The sequence below is a fragment of the Lathyrus oleraceus genome, chromosome 4, assembly GCF_024323335.1.
Source record: "Lathyrus oleraceus cultivar Zhongwan6 chromosome 4, CAAS_Psat_ZW6_1.0, whole genome shotgun sequence".
Taxonomy (NCBI): Eukaryota; Viridiplantae; Streptophyta; class Magnoliopsida; order Fabales; family Fabaceae; genus Lathyrus; species Lathyrus oleraceus.
Genome location: NC_066582.1, coordinates 148815054 through 148832322, shown reverse-complemented (window position 1 = coordinate 148832322; position 17269 = coordinate 148815054).

Genomic DNA, 17269 nt, shown 5'->3' with positions numbered 1-17269 from the left:
ACAAGTTCCCAAACGTCATTTCTTTTAAATTGATTAAGCTCTTCATGCATGGCCATTAGCCAAAATTCATCAATCAAGGCCTCTTTGGCATTTTTAGGTTCTACTTGTGAAACAAAAGCGAAGTGAGAACAAAAATTACTTATCTTAGAACGGGTCATTACTCCCTTTGAAATGTCTCCCAAGATGTTGTCGATAGGATGGTCTTTTGAGGACTTCCAAGCTGTTGGAAGATCATTCACTTCAGCTGTCTTTTCTTCCTCATTTTCTTCATGACTAGTATCTTCCTCCTTCTCATGGGCAGCTGTTTTGGACTGATCAGTTTCCTTAACAGCTTCCTTGAGTATGTCTTCTGTAGATACACCTGCGTCATCAAAAGAAATACCTTTTCCGACATTTTTTGGATAAGACTCATCAAAAGAAACATGAACAGATTCTTCAACAGTAAGTAAACGCTTATTATACACTCTATATGCTTTACTTGATAGTGAGTATCCAAGAAAGATACCTTTATCTGCTTTTGCATCAAACTTCCCAATATTTTCCTTACCATTATTCAAAACAAAACATTTACATCCGAACACGTGAAGATGTGACAAGTTTGGCTTTCTTCCTTTTAAAAGCTCATAAGGGGTTTTATTTAAAATAGGACGGATTAAGATCCTGTTTAAACCATAACAAGCTGTGCTAACTGCATCAGCCCAAAAGTATTTTGGTAATCCACCCTCATTTAGCATTGTTCTTGCCAGCTCCTCTAAAACACGATTTTTACGCTCCACAACGCCATTTTGTTGTGGAGTTCGAGGAGCTGAAAAGTTATGCTCAATACCATACTTGTCACAGTACTTATCAAAGTGATAGTTTTGAAATTCACCACCATGATCGCTACAGATGGTAACTATTTTGGAATTCATTTTATTTTGGGACAGATTTGCAAAATTCTTAAAAGCAGAAAAAGTTTCATCTTTGCTATGAAGGAATATGGTCCAAGTAAATCTAGAATAGTCGTCAACAATTACAAAACCATAATAATTTCCACCTAAGCTCTTTGTCCTAGAAGGTCCAAAGAGATCCATATGGATAAGCTCAAGGGGTCGAGAAGTTGAAATTATATTTTTTGATTTAAAGGAGACCCTCGTTTGCTTTCCCATTTGGCACGCGTCACATAGGTGGTCTTTTGAAAATTTTATTTTTGGAAGACCGACTACTAGATCCTTAGATACGACCTTATTAAGCAAATCGAAATTAACATGTACTAAACGTCTATGCCAAAGCCAAGAATCATCATTCAAGGTAACTAGACATTTAGTACTTGTTAAAGATACATCAAAAAGGTCAAGCATATAGATGTTGTTTACTCTTACACCCTTAAACACAACGTTCTGTTCAGCATGTTCAATTATGCAGCAAGTTTTTGTGAAGGAAACTTTATAGCCCATGTCACATAATTGACTTATGCTTAACAAATTGTGTTTAAGTCCCTCTACTAGATGGACATTAGAAATAGTAGTGGTGGAGGGATTACCTACACTACCTTTGCCGAGTATAGCTCCTTTGTTATTGTCTCCATAAGTGACATATCCCTTCTTCTTTGCCTTGAAGTCTATAAAAAGCGATATGTCACCGGTCATGTGCCTTGAGCAACCGCTGTCAAGAAACCGCCTTCTATCTACGGAAGCAAGGCACTCATCCTACAATATCAAAAGAGAGAAGTTGGTACCCAATTTTCATTGGGTCCAAGTGGGTAAGTGCTAACATGGTTGCCTTTTGGCTTCCATTGATAAATACCTTTAGGGACAAGAAATCTCCTAAACTTGCATTTCTCAATGGTATGACCAGCGCGACAACAATAATGACATAAACCATGATGATGTGGTTGTTTATTCTTGTTCATTAAGTCCTTTGGAATGAAGGAGTATTTTGCATATGGTGGATTTAACGACTTCTTAAACAACCTAGAGTCAACGGCATAAGTAACCTTAGGTTGTAACGCTTTTTCTAATTTGACCTTGAGAGTGTTTACCTCTTTTTGCCAAATATGACAAGCGTCACAGTACCTAACTTTACTACATCCATCAATGTCAATATCTTTTGAATTTTCTGCAATACTAGCTTTTAACGCTTCTAAATCATTTTCAGCTTTGTATACTTTACCTTCCAAAAATGAAAAAATTTGTTTATCGAAAGATAGTCTTTTAAAAGCATCTACAGCTTCGTTATGCAGTTTTTCAAAAGCTATTTTCAGTTCGGAAAAAGACATAGAAGAGAAATTATTGTAATAGGCTTGTTTTACCTTTTTGTCATTGCTTTTCTTCTTGTGGTAGGACAGATTTTTGGTGTGAGCCATAAGGCACAGATTTGCGGTTTCATTACTATCACTTGAGCTTTGTGTGCTTGATGAATCACTATCACTTTCCCATGCAATGTAAGCTCTTCTTTGTTTGTTGTACCCTTTTGGTGAAGCTTTTCTTTGGTCCTTATATTTCATAGGACAGTCTGTTTTGTAATGTCCAGATTTACCACAATTAAAACAAGATCCTCTTCCTCTACTCTTCTTATTCTCTTCCTGTTTCGCATCTGTAGATTGTCTTCGAAACTTCATGAGGTTTTTGTCGGAATGCTTGACTCCATTCTTTCGAATGAATCTATTATATCTCCTTACAAACAGTCCCATTTCCTCATCATCCGAATCTTTGTCACTACTAGAATCATTTTCACTTTGCCCTTTTCGTGAGGACTTAGAGCTAGAGGCCACAAGAGCTATTGGCTTCTTCTCTCCCTCTTTGTCTCTTTTCTTCTCCTTTTCCTTCTTACTTTTGTTCTCATCTTTTTCAAGACTTTCCAATGCTTGCGGATGTTCTTCCAGCTTTCCAAACAGAGTTGTAATCGTAAGTCTCGTTAGATCGTTGGCTTCCTTAATTGCTGTTACTTTAGGTTGCCATTCCCTGCTAAGACACCTGAGAATTTTATTAGTAGCAATTTCATTGGAAACAGGTTTTCCAAGTGAATTCAACCTATTAGTGAGATGAGTGAATCTATTTTGCATGTCGGAGATAGATTCTCCTTGTTTCATGCGAAAGAGCTCAAACTCTTGATTTAGTGTGTTAATGCGGGACTGTTTTACTTCAGTAGTACCCTCATGGGCAACTTCTAAAGCATCCCACATTTCTTTAGTTGTCGTGCAATGAGATACTCGATAATACTCATCAACACCAAGTGCTGAAATTAGCATATTTCGAGCTTTCCAATCACACGACCACTTTTTCTCATCTTTCTCATTCCAATCAGCTTCTGGTTTAGGAACTATGGCGCCAGCCGCATTTGTCATAGTAATTTGAAAAGGACCATTTTCAATGGCAACCCATACTAGCCTATCCACAGAATTTATATGAACTCGCATGCAGTCTTTCCAGTAGCCGTAATTTTCACCGTTGAAAATAGGCGCTCTATTTTACGCCCCCTTTGGTTCAGAATCCATACTGTTACAGGCAGCCACAGAGCACCAGCGAACCGGCGCTCTGATACCACTTGTTAGACGGTGTGGCTAGTGATCGAGAGGGGGGTGAATAGACCACCTCTTTGAAAATAAACGGATTTAAAATTTTATCAGAGCTATTGATACTTAGCGGAAAATTTCAGTCCCGAATCGACTTCCGTCTATTCTGAACCGCTACTAGAAAACCGGACACGCGAATTTATTGCTGGATTTTGAATTAGAATGACAGAAAATATTAACACTAGAATCTTATTAAATTGAATGCACTTATCACTAAATCCTAATTCCAATGAATAAAACTCAGTTAACAGTTTTGTCAAACAGTTGGTGTGTATGTGATCAATGATGAACAACAGTGGGGTTTAGTTAAAGAAGTTTTCTTGCCACTGTTGTCTCTCAAAAAATACAGTCACAACACACTACTTGAAATTGCGAAACTGTTGGAAACGTAAAGAGGAGTAAGGAAAGAATACGATACGCAGAGATTTGGTAAGGAAGTTCCCCACGTCGTCCTCGCGTGTGGGTACGTCTCCCTCTCAATTTCAAATGAAATTGAGAACTTTGATTATCAATTATGCCGAATTCATTGATACAAGGTTACGATACAAAGACAGAATTCTAAATTCCAAGAACTTCTTCTTGTATGAAACCTCCACTTGATCTGAGCACGATCAAGAATTTCCTGCACAAAATTGCAAACAATTCACCAGTTCCACGACCTGTTTGCGAAATCCCCCGATCTCCAAACGCAACGCTGCGGCTGAATCTGTTCTGCAAACGTGACTTACAAACCCGCAAGAACACTCCAGTTCTTGAAGGACAAACCAGTAGGTTTTTCCTCGAAACCCCCTTCAATCTTCAACTCAGCTAGATCCTCGATCGTTCCACTGAAAACCTCAGCTAGATCCTTGATCGTACCACTGAACGTTATCTCGTTGATCCTTTAATCCCAAGAACAAGAATGATTATGTGTTGATGTTCTTGAAGAAAAGTGATTGAGAAGATGAAGAAGATGAAGTCTCTTTCAGGTTTCTAACTGCTCAAAACAATTGCTGCTACACACTCCTTTGATTGGTGTCTCAACTGTTTTTCCCTCTCAGAATTCGTATCTCTCCACTGCTGTCACAACATTTCTTATATATGCAAAAACAGGAGCTGTTAGAACATAAAACAGACTTATGTATTGATACATGAGGGTATGCATCAATACATACTGTAAGATAAATGAGTTTTTGGGGAATTTAAGTAAGCATGGATCGATGCGTAATTCGTATGTATTGATACATAGGACATTTCAACTAACATGGATCGATGCATAATTCGCATGTATTGATACATAGGACATTTCAACTAATCATGGATCGATGCAAGGCTCGTATGGATCGACCCATAGAGCATTTTACCTGTCCATGTATCGATACATGACTCGTATGGATCGATACATACTGAACAAAAGAATTTTGTGATTTACAACATACTGTATGAATCGATGCATAGGATTATGTGTTGATGCATACTGACACAAAATAGATTTTATGAGTTCTTTTAAGAGATGTATCAATGTAGGTCTTTATGTACAGTCATGCAACAATAGAATGGGATAAAAGCACAAATGAATCATGTAAGGTAATGCACAACCAACATTTGGATGATGATCACACAATTTGCTATCATTCAAAATTTATTCAAAGTAAAGAATTTTCTCACAGGGTACTCCACGAAGCATGCTAAGGGACATGAGTGACCTAGATGGAATTTGTCCATCCTGCGTAACAGGATAAATGTCTATGGGCCCAATATTGAACTGGACAAGGATGACACGGTCTATGCCTTGTGTTTAATACAGACATAAGGGCAAAAGTGTAATTATACACATAATTATTATCACAGAAGGATTTTTCAGATCACATGACATTTTCGTGTCTTGGGTAGCAGTGATGTGTTGCTAGATACCGCTCACTGTTTATTATGTTAAATACGTGATTTAATATAATTGTCAATGTCGCGAAAACCTATAGGGTCACACACAAAGGACGGATTGATGAGAGATAGAGTAATTAAGGAATACCGTAATGTACGGTGCCCTTAAGTGAATTATAGAACATCGTAAGGTACGGTGTACTTAAGTAGAATACGAAATATGGTAAGGTACCACGCGCTTAAGTGATTTTGGCATATTATAAGATATGGGCCATATACACTTGAGTGGGCTTTTTAGCTTGCAGCCCACACAAGTGGTTCTATAAATAGAACCCTTGTGTAGAAGCATTGACACACTTTCAATTTCGTTTCTCTCTCTCTCTCTCTCTCACTCAAAGCCTTCATTCGTAGCAGCTTGCACTGAGATTGAAGGAATCTGTTCGTGTGGACTGAGTAGAGGCGTTGTCATCGTCCAACGTTCGTGATCGCCACAAGAGGTGACGATTCTATCATTGATCATGCCCATTCTTAAGGATCATTAAAGGAGAAATTTTAAATTCCATTGCGTTTTGGATCGCCATTCTCCTTCACTTTTTCCAAACTTACTAGAATATTATCAAGGAATATGTTAGCAATGCCACCATTCAATTCATCAAAGACAGCTAGATCCTCCCCAACTACAAGTCTAACACTTTAGTCCTCATACATAAAATTAGGGAGCAAACAAAACTAAGCAATTTAGGATAATTTCCATGGAAATTTACATGCATTAAAATCACCACAAAGATCTTAGCAGACATATTGGCTATAATCATGCCTCATATAGTTTCTCAAGAACAAAAATCCCTCATTCATGGAAGGAACATTAGGGATTACATTCTCTTAACCTCTAAAGTGGCTAATCTCCTAAATAAAACTTATGGAGGCAACATTGCAATGAAGGTTGACATCTCCGGGGCATTTGAAACTCTCAACTAAGACTTCATGCGCATGGTGCTTCAATTGTTTGGGTTCAACACAACTTTTTGTAATTGGATTAGTTGCATCATCAAGTATAATCATATGTTTATTTTAATAAACAGACACAAAGAGGTTTATTAAATTGCAAGAAAGGTGTGACACAAGGTGATCCTCTCTAACCTTTGCTTTTCTGCTTGGTTGGGGATTTCCTAAGCAAAGGCTTATCCAAGCTAGTAAGTAGTCAAAAGATTAGTCTGATGAATTCCACTAGGTGCCAATGGATTCTTTCACACACTCTATATGCAAATGATATCATGGTATTCTCAAAATGGAACATGGATTCTATAGATGTTACTACTGATCTTTTCTAGAGATATGTTGAGTGCTTTGGCTAACATATCAATCCTTCAAAATCCATCATTTATGCGGGTTCAATGAGTACTCAGAGGCATAACCTAATTTCCATCAAAATGGGATTGTGCACATGCCATTTTCCTTTCCTATATCTTGAGGCCCCAGTCTTTAGAGGAATGCCAAAAACGATCCACTTCTAACCTATTACAAATAGGATAAGAGTGAAATTAGCTATCTAGAAATCCTATATCTTATCTATTGCAAGGAGAATCTTGTTGGTCAAGAGAATGGTTTTAAGGCATGCCAATGCATACCCTTCTAGTATATCATTAGCATACTTCGCCTTTAAAGGATATTGATAAATGGTGCATGAACTTTATATGGAGTGGAGACATTTCCATTAGGAAACTGATAATTGTGGCAAGGAAGAAATGTTGTCAAACTTTGGAAGTTGGTGGGTTGGGTCTAAAATCTCTAGTTTCTATTAATGAGGCCTCAAACAATCTTCAATGCTAGAAAACGACTAACTTTATGGATCACTAGGCTATATTCCTTAAAGTCGTATTTTTTTATGATAAGAGGCCATATTATACATCACATCCCATAATCTATTTGGATTGGTATGAATAGTGGCCTCTCAGAGTTTAAAAGAATACCTGGCTCATTGGTATAGGAGATAAGATTAATATTTGGTTGGACAATTGGTGTGGGTAGTACTGGAAGAGAATTTTCACCTCCCCACTACCAATTTCCCCAACCTAAAAACAATGTTAAACACTTTCATTCATTATAAAATCTTGATTGTACCATATAACTTATTGACTGGTTTCCCTTGCTTAATCAATCTAATAAAGGATATCATCATATCTAAGGAGGGAGGGGATAATTTGGTATGATCCCCTTATGATGATGACCAAATTACACTCAAGACTTCTTAGAATCGTATGGTTTGCACACCATAACATATCAGATGGGGAAAAATAACTTGGCACCAATATATCCCTCCCTCAATTTCTTTACTTTTCTGGAAGATTAATCATGGCAAGATTCCAACATATAACCTCTTATCCCAAATGGGGGGTCCACATGACATCTATATGCAACTTATGCATGATAAATTCAGAAACACTGAATCATTTATTCTTTGGGTGCTCTTTTTCTAGGAACCTCAGGAAATGGTTGGCTAACATTACAAACATCCACCCTGAGATCAACTCTTTGGCAGACTGTTGGACCATGATTGAGGCAAGAAACTCCAATCATTCTAAGATCATTATATTGTCATCAATTTTCAATATAATCGATGAGATTTAGAAAGTGATTACACTATATCATTACGTAATATTTACGAGTATTTTCAACATAATCTGCAAAACAATGAGCACAAGTTAAGCCAAAATGATGAAGAAGTGAGCAAAATGACAAAATGTGAAGAAAGTTGGGACTTAGAAAAAATAAACAGAAAAGGGAAGAAAACAAAGAAGATTTTCTTTTGCTTTTCTCGCAGTCGCGATGCAAAGATTATGGGCCCGATGAACACATATAATCGTGATGCTTGATAACACGGTCGCGATGACAAATTTTTCTAAAACTCTTTTTACACTTTAAATATAAAAAGGTAGAGATGTTTTTGAGGACACGAATTCCATGACAGCAAGTAACGGCCATATGCTTTTGTGAGCTATTTTTGAGAGCACTGAATTTGTTGGAGAGTTTATTTTCCATTGACCTTCATGAATACTTCTTAGCAACTGGTGATAATTATTAATTTCACTATGAGTAGCTAAGCTATTTTAGATTAGATATTTATATATGAACCTAATTGTACTATGTTGGATCATGTGAATGTTTGAGATTATTTGAATACTTTTAGGTTCTAATTATTATTCAATAGTTCTTGTTTTTGTTACTTTTTGTGTGTTGATAAGCACACAAAGTAATTTTAGATGAGTAGGTATTATTGACTGTAAGTCTATCAATATGAATTAGGGAAATTGTTCAACTTAGTAATTAACTACTAATAGGTAATTATAACTTATGGCTATAGAATTAACAAACTTACAAACACCTAGTTTTACTTTGGTTTCGCCTAAAGGAATTGGGGAATTATCATTTAAATTAGTGAGTTGCTCACTAAGGAATTGGGTGCAGTGGTCTTATTAATTCGCCTTATAATTATCGTGTAATTTTTATTCATCTGATACATATTCATCAACAAGTAAAATTAGAGGATTCGAAAGAAACACCTAATCCTTTTTCTCTATCGAACTTTACTCTGGAAATTTTCTCGTACGTCTTTTCGTACCAATCATAATCCAAAACCCCCCTTTTGTTTATTTTAACTCGCATTAGTATAACCTTGTTTAAATTTGCATTCTCTGTAGAGACAAATTATTTTATTACTTTGACGAGATTAGTACACATGCTAGTTTAATCATTAAGTTTTTGGCGTCGTTGTCGAGGATTGTTGGTAATTTCAACAAGGCAATATTCGTGCAACATTTTAAATTTAAGTTCTATTTTTTTGTTTTTAGTTATTTTTATTTTAAAGTTTTATTTTTTTTCTACTTTTATTGTGTTCTGTCTGGTTCAGTGCTACTAAGGTATTGTTTGTTTATTTATGCATGGTTCAGATTTGATATTGATACCGTTGGATTCATAAATTGAAAGAATGGCGCGCTTAATTCAAAAATTTCAACGAGAAGCACTACAAGCTACAAAAGAACCATATGAAGAACAAGAAGAGATGTTAATCCATCAGGACAACTGGTAGGGGATTATTGCAGGAGGACTGACGTTGAACATATATCATTAGGATTTCAACCAACTAAACCTGTATCCTTTTATATTAAAAATTATATACTTTCAGGTTTGAAGGATAACCCATTTGATGGGCAAGCAATCAGATACCCTTTGGAGCATCTTTGTAAATTCTATGAGTCTTGCTCAATGTGAAAACTGATGGATGAGACTGACGATCATGTAAAATTATGTTTTTTTAGTTTTTCTTTGATAGGTTGGTTAAGGATTGGTTGTAATGCATACCAAAAGGTACTATTCAAATCTGGAAACAACTGGAAGACAAAGTTTTAGTGAGGTATTATTCAAATGCTCAGTTTATGGAAAGAAAAGTTGCAATTTTCAACTTTGCCCAGGACGAGTCTGAGTCATTGTCTGATGCATGGGAAAGGTTCAAGTTGTTACTCCGTAAGTGCCTAAATCATACTATGAGTTCTATGGAACAAATGACACACTTTATCAGCAGGAAGAAAACACCAGCGAGAATGCTTCTCGATGTATCATCATGGGGTACATTGAGAGTGAAGATTGACGATAAGTTAAAAGCGTTGATTGAAAACATGTGCCATAATGAATATCACTCAACTGATCGAGCGATGAAGCAAAAGATTATTCTTGCAGTTGATTCGAACACAACATTTTTAGCTCAAATGGAGGTACTTTCTAAACAGTTAGCAGCGTCCCAATTAACCCAAGAAAATGTGAGTTAAGTTCACACACTCAGGTGTGATTTATGTGGAGAGGGACATGCAAATGGAAACTGCGTTCTAAATTTTGATAGTGTTAAAGCTCAATATCCAAACTTCCAAAAGAATAATCCATATTCCAACACCTACAATCCAGGTTGGAATGATCATATGAATTTAAATTGGAGCAACAATCAAACCTTGAATTCTAATCAAGGAGTTCAATAAGTTCTTTAAGCACCTCAACCAAAACTATCACCTCTAGAGGAAACCTTGTCCAACTTCATGAAAGCAACTCAAACAAGTTTTGAGAAAGTTAGAAAGACTCAAGAATACATGTTTAAAACTCAACGAGAGATGGCACAAAATCAAATCACCATGAACAGAACACTGAAGTGTCAATAAAGAACTTAGAGATGAAAATCAGTGAATTATCTCGACAAATGGGAGTCCAAGCTAGCTTAAGTGGGGGATTTATTGGTAGCACTGTAGAAAACTCAAAAAATGAAAGTTGCAAAGTCATTGAGTTGAGAAATAGAGTGGTACCTTCGAAACCAAAAGTGAGTAAGGAAAAGAAAGAATCAAGAGAGGTTGAGAGAAGAATTGAAAAGAATTGGTAACTAACGAAGAGGTTGATAAATATTCTGAGGGAGAAAAAAGTGAGGATACTAGTGAGGATGAAGTTAGAGGATACACCTTTGACCAATTCATAGATTAAAACTCACCCTTCAAAAGAACCAAGAAACAAATCTTAAATGAACAAAATCCTGAGTTATCCGATTACATCAAACCACCTTACCTGATTCTGAAGAAGAAACCTAAGAAAGAGGGGGTCAGTTTAAAAAGTTCATGGACATGTTGAACAAAATACGAGTGAATATTCCATTTTGTGAAGCTCTCGAACAAATACATGTTTATGCTAAATTTATGAAATAGCTCTTATCGGAAAAGTGTAAGTTGAATAATGATGAAAACATCGCTTTGATGGAAGAGTGCAACACAATCATTCAAAGAAAGCATCCACCCAAAATCACTGGTCCATGTAGGTTTACTATTCCTTGTTTCATTGGTTCAGTAAGTATTAGTCATGCTTTATGTGATTTAAGAGGTAGCATCAATCTGATGCCGCTATCCATGATGAGGAAGTTAAATTATGGAAAACCAAAGCCAACTTAGATTATCTTGACACTAGTTGACTATTCTATCACCTACCCATATGGAGTTCTTGAAGATGTCATTTTTAGGGTTAATGGGTTATTGCTCCCAGCTGATTTCGTAATTCTTGACATGCTTGAAGATTCTGAAACACCATCATTCCTCATAAGACCATTCTTAGCAATAGGTAAAACTCTCATTGATGTAGAAATGGGTGAGTTAACATTGAGGTTTAGCAATAAGAAATTTGTCTTTAACATGTTTGATGCAATAAAGCACCAAAAAGAAAACACACAATGTTATAGGATAGTCATGATGGAAGAAGTTGTTCAAGAATGAGGCTAAAACACTTTCATCACCGATGGATTGTGTTATTATTAATTGAGTTGAACAGATTGAAGATACATCTGATATGGAGATGGTTGAATGTTTACTCCAACTTCAGGAAATGCAAGATGATCACGCAACAACAAAAATTAAAGAATTAAGTAGTCATGAACAACAAATTCAACCAACCGTGTAACAAGATCTTGAGTTAAAAGAGTTTCTGAAACATCTAAAATATATCTTTTGGGTGAGAAACCACTACAGACAGCCATCATCAACAACTCATTATCAACACTGACATAAGAAAAGTTATTACAAGTTTTAAGAGATAACAAGAGAGCGTTGGGTTGAAGTGTAACTGATCTGAAAGATTTTTGCCCAGCCTAGTGTATGCACAAGATAAAATTGGAAGAGGAATTCAAGATTGTAGTTTAACTACAAAGAAGACTCAACCCCATCATGAAAGGAGTGGTAATAAAAGAGGTCCTAAAACTACTTGAGGTGGGTATGATATATCCTATCTCCGAAGTGCTTAGGTAAGTCTCGCTAAGATCATTTTCCATTACCTTTTATGGATCATATGTTAAAGAGATTTGAAGGTCGTGCATATTATGGTTTTCTATATGGGTATTCAAGGTATAACCAAGTTGCAATGGATCCAACAAATTAGAAAAAACATCGTTCACTTGCCCTTTCGAAGTGTTTGCTTACCGTAGGATGCCATTTGGTTTATGTAACGCTTCCGCTACTTTTCAAAAGTGCATGTTGTCTATATTTTCTAATATGATCAAATCGTCTATTGAGGTATTTATGGATGATTTTTCTATTTTTTGTAGTAATTTTGACAATTGTCTTGCACACCTAAATGTTGTTCTTGAGAGATGTACCAAAACGAACCTTGTTTTAAATTGGGAAAATGGAATTTTATGGTAACTGGAGGTATCGTTTTGGGGCATAAAATATCATAAAAGGGCATAGAGGTGGGTCAAACCAAAATTGAGGTGATTGAAAAATTACCCCCTCCAGTAAATGTAAAATAAGTGAGAATTTTCCCTTGACATGCAGGTTTTTACCAAAGATTTGTAAAGAACTTCTCCAAGATTGCAAAATCTCTTTGCAGTTTTCTAGTTAAGAAAAATGATTTCGTTTTTAATGATGAATCTTTTAAATCTTTCTCAATTATTAAGGAAAAACTTGTGACTGCACTCATAATTTTTGCACCAAATTGGGATCTTCCTTTGAAATCATGTGTGATGTAAGTGATTACGCGGTAGGCGCAATTATGGGTCAATGCCATGAGAAATTTGTCCATGCTATATACTACACTTGTAAGGTTTTAAACTAAATTCAGGTGAATTATACCACCACAAAAAAATAATTGCAAGCCATAATATTCGCCTTGGAAAATTTTTGGGCATATCTAATAGGTTCGAAAGTGGTTTTCTTTACATATCATGCAGTGTTGAAATACCTTTTCAACAAAAAAGATTCTAAGTCGAGGCTACTCTGATGAATATTATTGCTACAAGAGTTCGACTTAGAAATAAAAGATAAAAAATGTGTTAAAATGATGTAGTTGATCACTTATCCCGATTGGAGAATAAGGAAGTGACTAGGAAGGAAAAGAACATTAATGAACAGTTTCTAGATGAACACTTGATGGCAATTAGAGAATGACCTTAGTTTTCTTAAATGGAAAATTATATATCCACAAAAAATGTAATGGAAGATTATACTTTGTAGTAGGAATAAAAATTCTATAAAGAGACTAACCATTATTTGTGGGATGGGTCTTATCTGTTTAACTTTAGTGTTGATAGTTTAATATGCAGGTGTGTTGCAGGTAAAGAAGCAAAAGATAGTATATGGAACTTCCATAGCTCAGCTTATGAAGGTCATCATGGTGGTTAACAAACAACATTAAAAGTACTTCAAAGTGAGTTCTAGTGGCCAAATCTATCAAATATTGTAAGTGTCATACGGTGAACTGACTTTAATGTGTTTTTAATCGCAATGTCGCGGTTAGCAAGAGTCGCCACCGACTTTTCTTTTATCCAATAAGGAAAGGTGGAAAAGAACAGGAAAGACCTTAATTTAGATTTTGGGTTCGGGAGGTACATTATACAAAGGGAAGGTGTTAGCACCCTTTGTATCCATGGTTATCCATGGGCTCTTAATTGCTCAATCATTTATGTTTTTTTTCTCATTTGAAAAAGTGTTGAAAAATGGGTGGAAAATGTTTTGAAAAGGAGAATTTAACTTTGTAATGATTCTCGTATGAATGTATACAAAGTGGTTATCTCGTTTAGTTTGAAAGTCGTTTAGAAAAATATAACTCAGGAATGATCCTAGTACGGATGCATGCTAAGTGGTGATTTTCTAAAAAAGGATGTTTTGAAAAGTGTGAGGTGTGAAAAGTATTTTAGGTTATGAAGGAGCAATTAAGGGTTATACCTGTCCGAGGTCTTTACGGGCATTTCCTATCCTTATGAGGGTAAAACTGTCCTTACTATTGAGAAGTAAGTAGTTTCATCCTTTGGATGTAGAAGGGTCATCGTAGGGTCATTGATTTGTCATTGGAGGCAACAGTTGTGAGGATACCTTAGCATTCGAAGGGACTATCATCATTTAACCGTAGGCTACACCGAAGGGTCATCGAGGGACAAAGGCAACATTCGAGGGACTATGATGATTTAATCGAAGGGCCTTTGCTAGGTGTATCCCCACATTCGCGGGACATGACCATAATATCGTGATCGTAGGGTAACAAAAGAGAGGTCGAGATCACTTATTTAAAGGCACAGTTTTACAATTAATTAGGTAGCCGTAATCAAGTAGGTAATTAGGTCCACATTAAAATTAAGCCATTAGGGTGGCTCTTTGCCATGAAATCAATACATTAAAACCAATTGAGTAATTCTGGGTGAATCTCCATAAGGGTACCCCACAAATAAAGTGGGAGACCTAACAAGCAATCTTTTCCTGCGATATGCAAACCTTTACAAAACTCAACAAGACATGTCAGAACACCAAATCAGGGTGCAATCGAGGATTACACCACAAAAAAAAAATCACAACAGTAAATAGGGTCTGATAAATGATACATGGCTATGATAAAACATGAGTGAAAAATCAGAACAGAAAAGTCAGCTACTGTCACGTTCGCTCCTGCCTCGCCTAGCGAAGGTGTAGCGAATACTCGCTGCATGCTCGCTTAGCGATGTGCTAGCGAGCGGCTGCGGATTTTGGTTTTAATATTAGTACCATTTCAACCAATTTTATGCCTTAGGACTTTCATTACTGCAATTATATGGGTAATCGTTTAAGGTATTCAGGTACATACTAAAGTTCACATGCCAAACTTAAGCTATTTTCATAACTCTAATCATAAAGCCATATGCAAATTAAGAACATAATGCGGTAATAGCAATGTAAACCTGTTGGCGGCTGAATTGCGACTTCTGATCGGCAAAGCGGATTGAATGGGCAGAGGTAGACCTTGGTGCCGCCGAGTTCCTTCAGGGTTTGTCTCCAGTGAGTATCAGGGTTTGCTTGCTAGGGCTCTCCTCTCTCCGTTTTCGTTCTCCTTCCGTCTTCGTCCTCCCCCATTTCCTTCTCCCTTTTTCGTGACTGAAACTTGGCTATTTATAGTGATTGTGATGACCTAATGGGCTCAGAATGAAGCCCAGAAATTCTGATATTCGCAAGCTTCGCTAGGCGAAGGAATTGCTCGCCTAGTGAGCAAGCTAGTTTGGGCTTTTACTGGATCTGGTGCTTCGCTGGGGCGAGTGTCATAACGAGGGGTTCGCTAGGCGAAGGAATTGCTCGCCTAGCGAGCAGGCCAATTTGGGCCATTTTCTGGATTGGGCCTGTTGCGAGCTGGGCCTTTTGTCCCTTTAAGGTTAGTGCCTTGCAGAATAAGTTGGGGTGCCTCGAGAATGTTTGGCAAGATTAATGGGCAAATTTTGGGGTATGACAGTAAGTCTTATATGAAAGAATGTCTCAAGTTTTAGAAAATATGTAACATTTCTAAATGAGACGACATCTCGCTTAAAGGTATAATAGAGGTGAACCCTTTAACTATTCAGAAATAACCTTTATAGGTCTTTTTTCCTCCATATAACTTTAATGTATACATTCTGGTTTGTGTTGATTATGTCACTAAATGGGTTGAAGGCATAACTTGCGTTCCTAATGATGCCTAAATCGTCTTTAACTTTTTGAAAAGAATGTTTTTGCTAGATTCAGAGTCCATAAAGTCTTGATCAGTGATGGGAAGACACATTTATTTAATAAATACTTAGAAAGTGTGTTTTCCAAATACAATGTGAAGCATAAAATATTCACACTGTATCATCCTCAAACTTGTGGAGAGGTAGAAGTGTCGAACAAGAAGCTGAAACAAATATTAGAGAAGATGGTCGCTACATCCAGGAAAGATTGGTCCAAGAAGTTAGATGACGCCCTATAGGAATATAGAATAGCATTTAAGACTCACCTAGGATTGTCACCATATAAATTGGTTTATGTGAAGGTTTGTCACTTATCAGTCGAGCTAGAACATAAAGTATATTGGGAAATGAAGTTCTTAAATTTCGATGAAAAATCAACAGGACAAAAGAGATTGTTGAAGTTGGATGAGTTAGAAGAGATTAGAATAAGAGAATATGAGAATGTTGTGATCTACAAAGAAATAACCAAAAGGTACCATGATAAGAACTTGGTGAGGAGAGAATTTCAGGTAGGACATAAGGTTTTGTTGTACAACTCTCGAATGAGGTTGTTCATTGGTAAGTTGAAATCTAGATGGTCAGGCAATTTTATTATTACAAGTTGCACACTCTTTTACTGTAAATGACCAAAGTTTAAAGATTTATTCAGGAGGTAAAGTACCATATGAGAAGGTGTCTTTAATAGTGGTTGAACCTTAGACAAAAGTGTCAAGCTAATGACCTTAAAGAAACACTTCATGGAAAGCAACCCATCAAATTTTTAGAATTTTCAATTTTTGTTTTATTTCCATTATTGTACTTTGATCTAAGGAAGACTAATGGCTAGTTCTATAAATACTCCTTCCTTTTTGTACTTATATATGCTTTAATTAATGAACAAGTTTGTTACTTTTATTTCTTTCAGTTTTGATTTGCTATCTTACCAGTGACAATACGAAAAAGAAAAGCAAAAGTCACCGTAAAAGAATGAACAAAAGTGATCAACATTGAAGTTCCCTTGCAAAGTAACATTTGATGAAGAAAAGGAAAGTCGACTATTTGTACTCAATCTTCAGATACCTCGACAAGTAAGGTTTTAGCAAAAAAAACTCCATTGTTTACTTTTCTTTATGAGAATATACGTACATTAGTTATTTTCTAGAATTTTCACTATTTTTTCTTAGTCTATTGGTCTCATCAATACACATTGAGGTATTTGTTTGTGAAAACTCTGAGCCTTTTAAGCCATCATGTATTGAAATTTTTATATTAATTGATTAACCACTTTGAGCCAAAACTTTTTCTTTTGGTAACATAGCCTATTAAATAGCCAAATGACTTGAAACATTAATCGTTCCACCCTT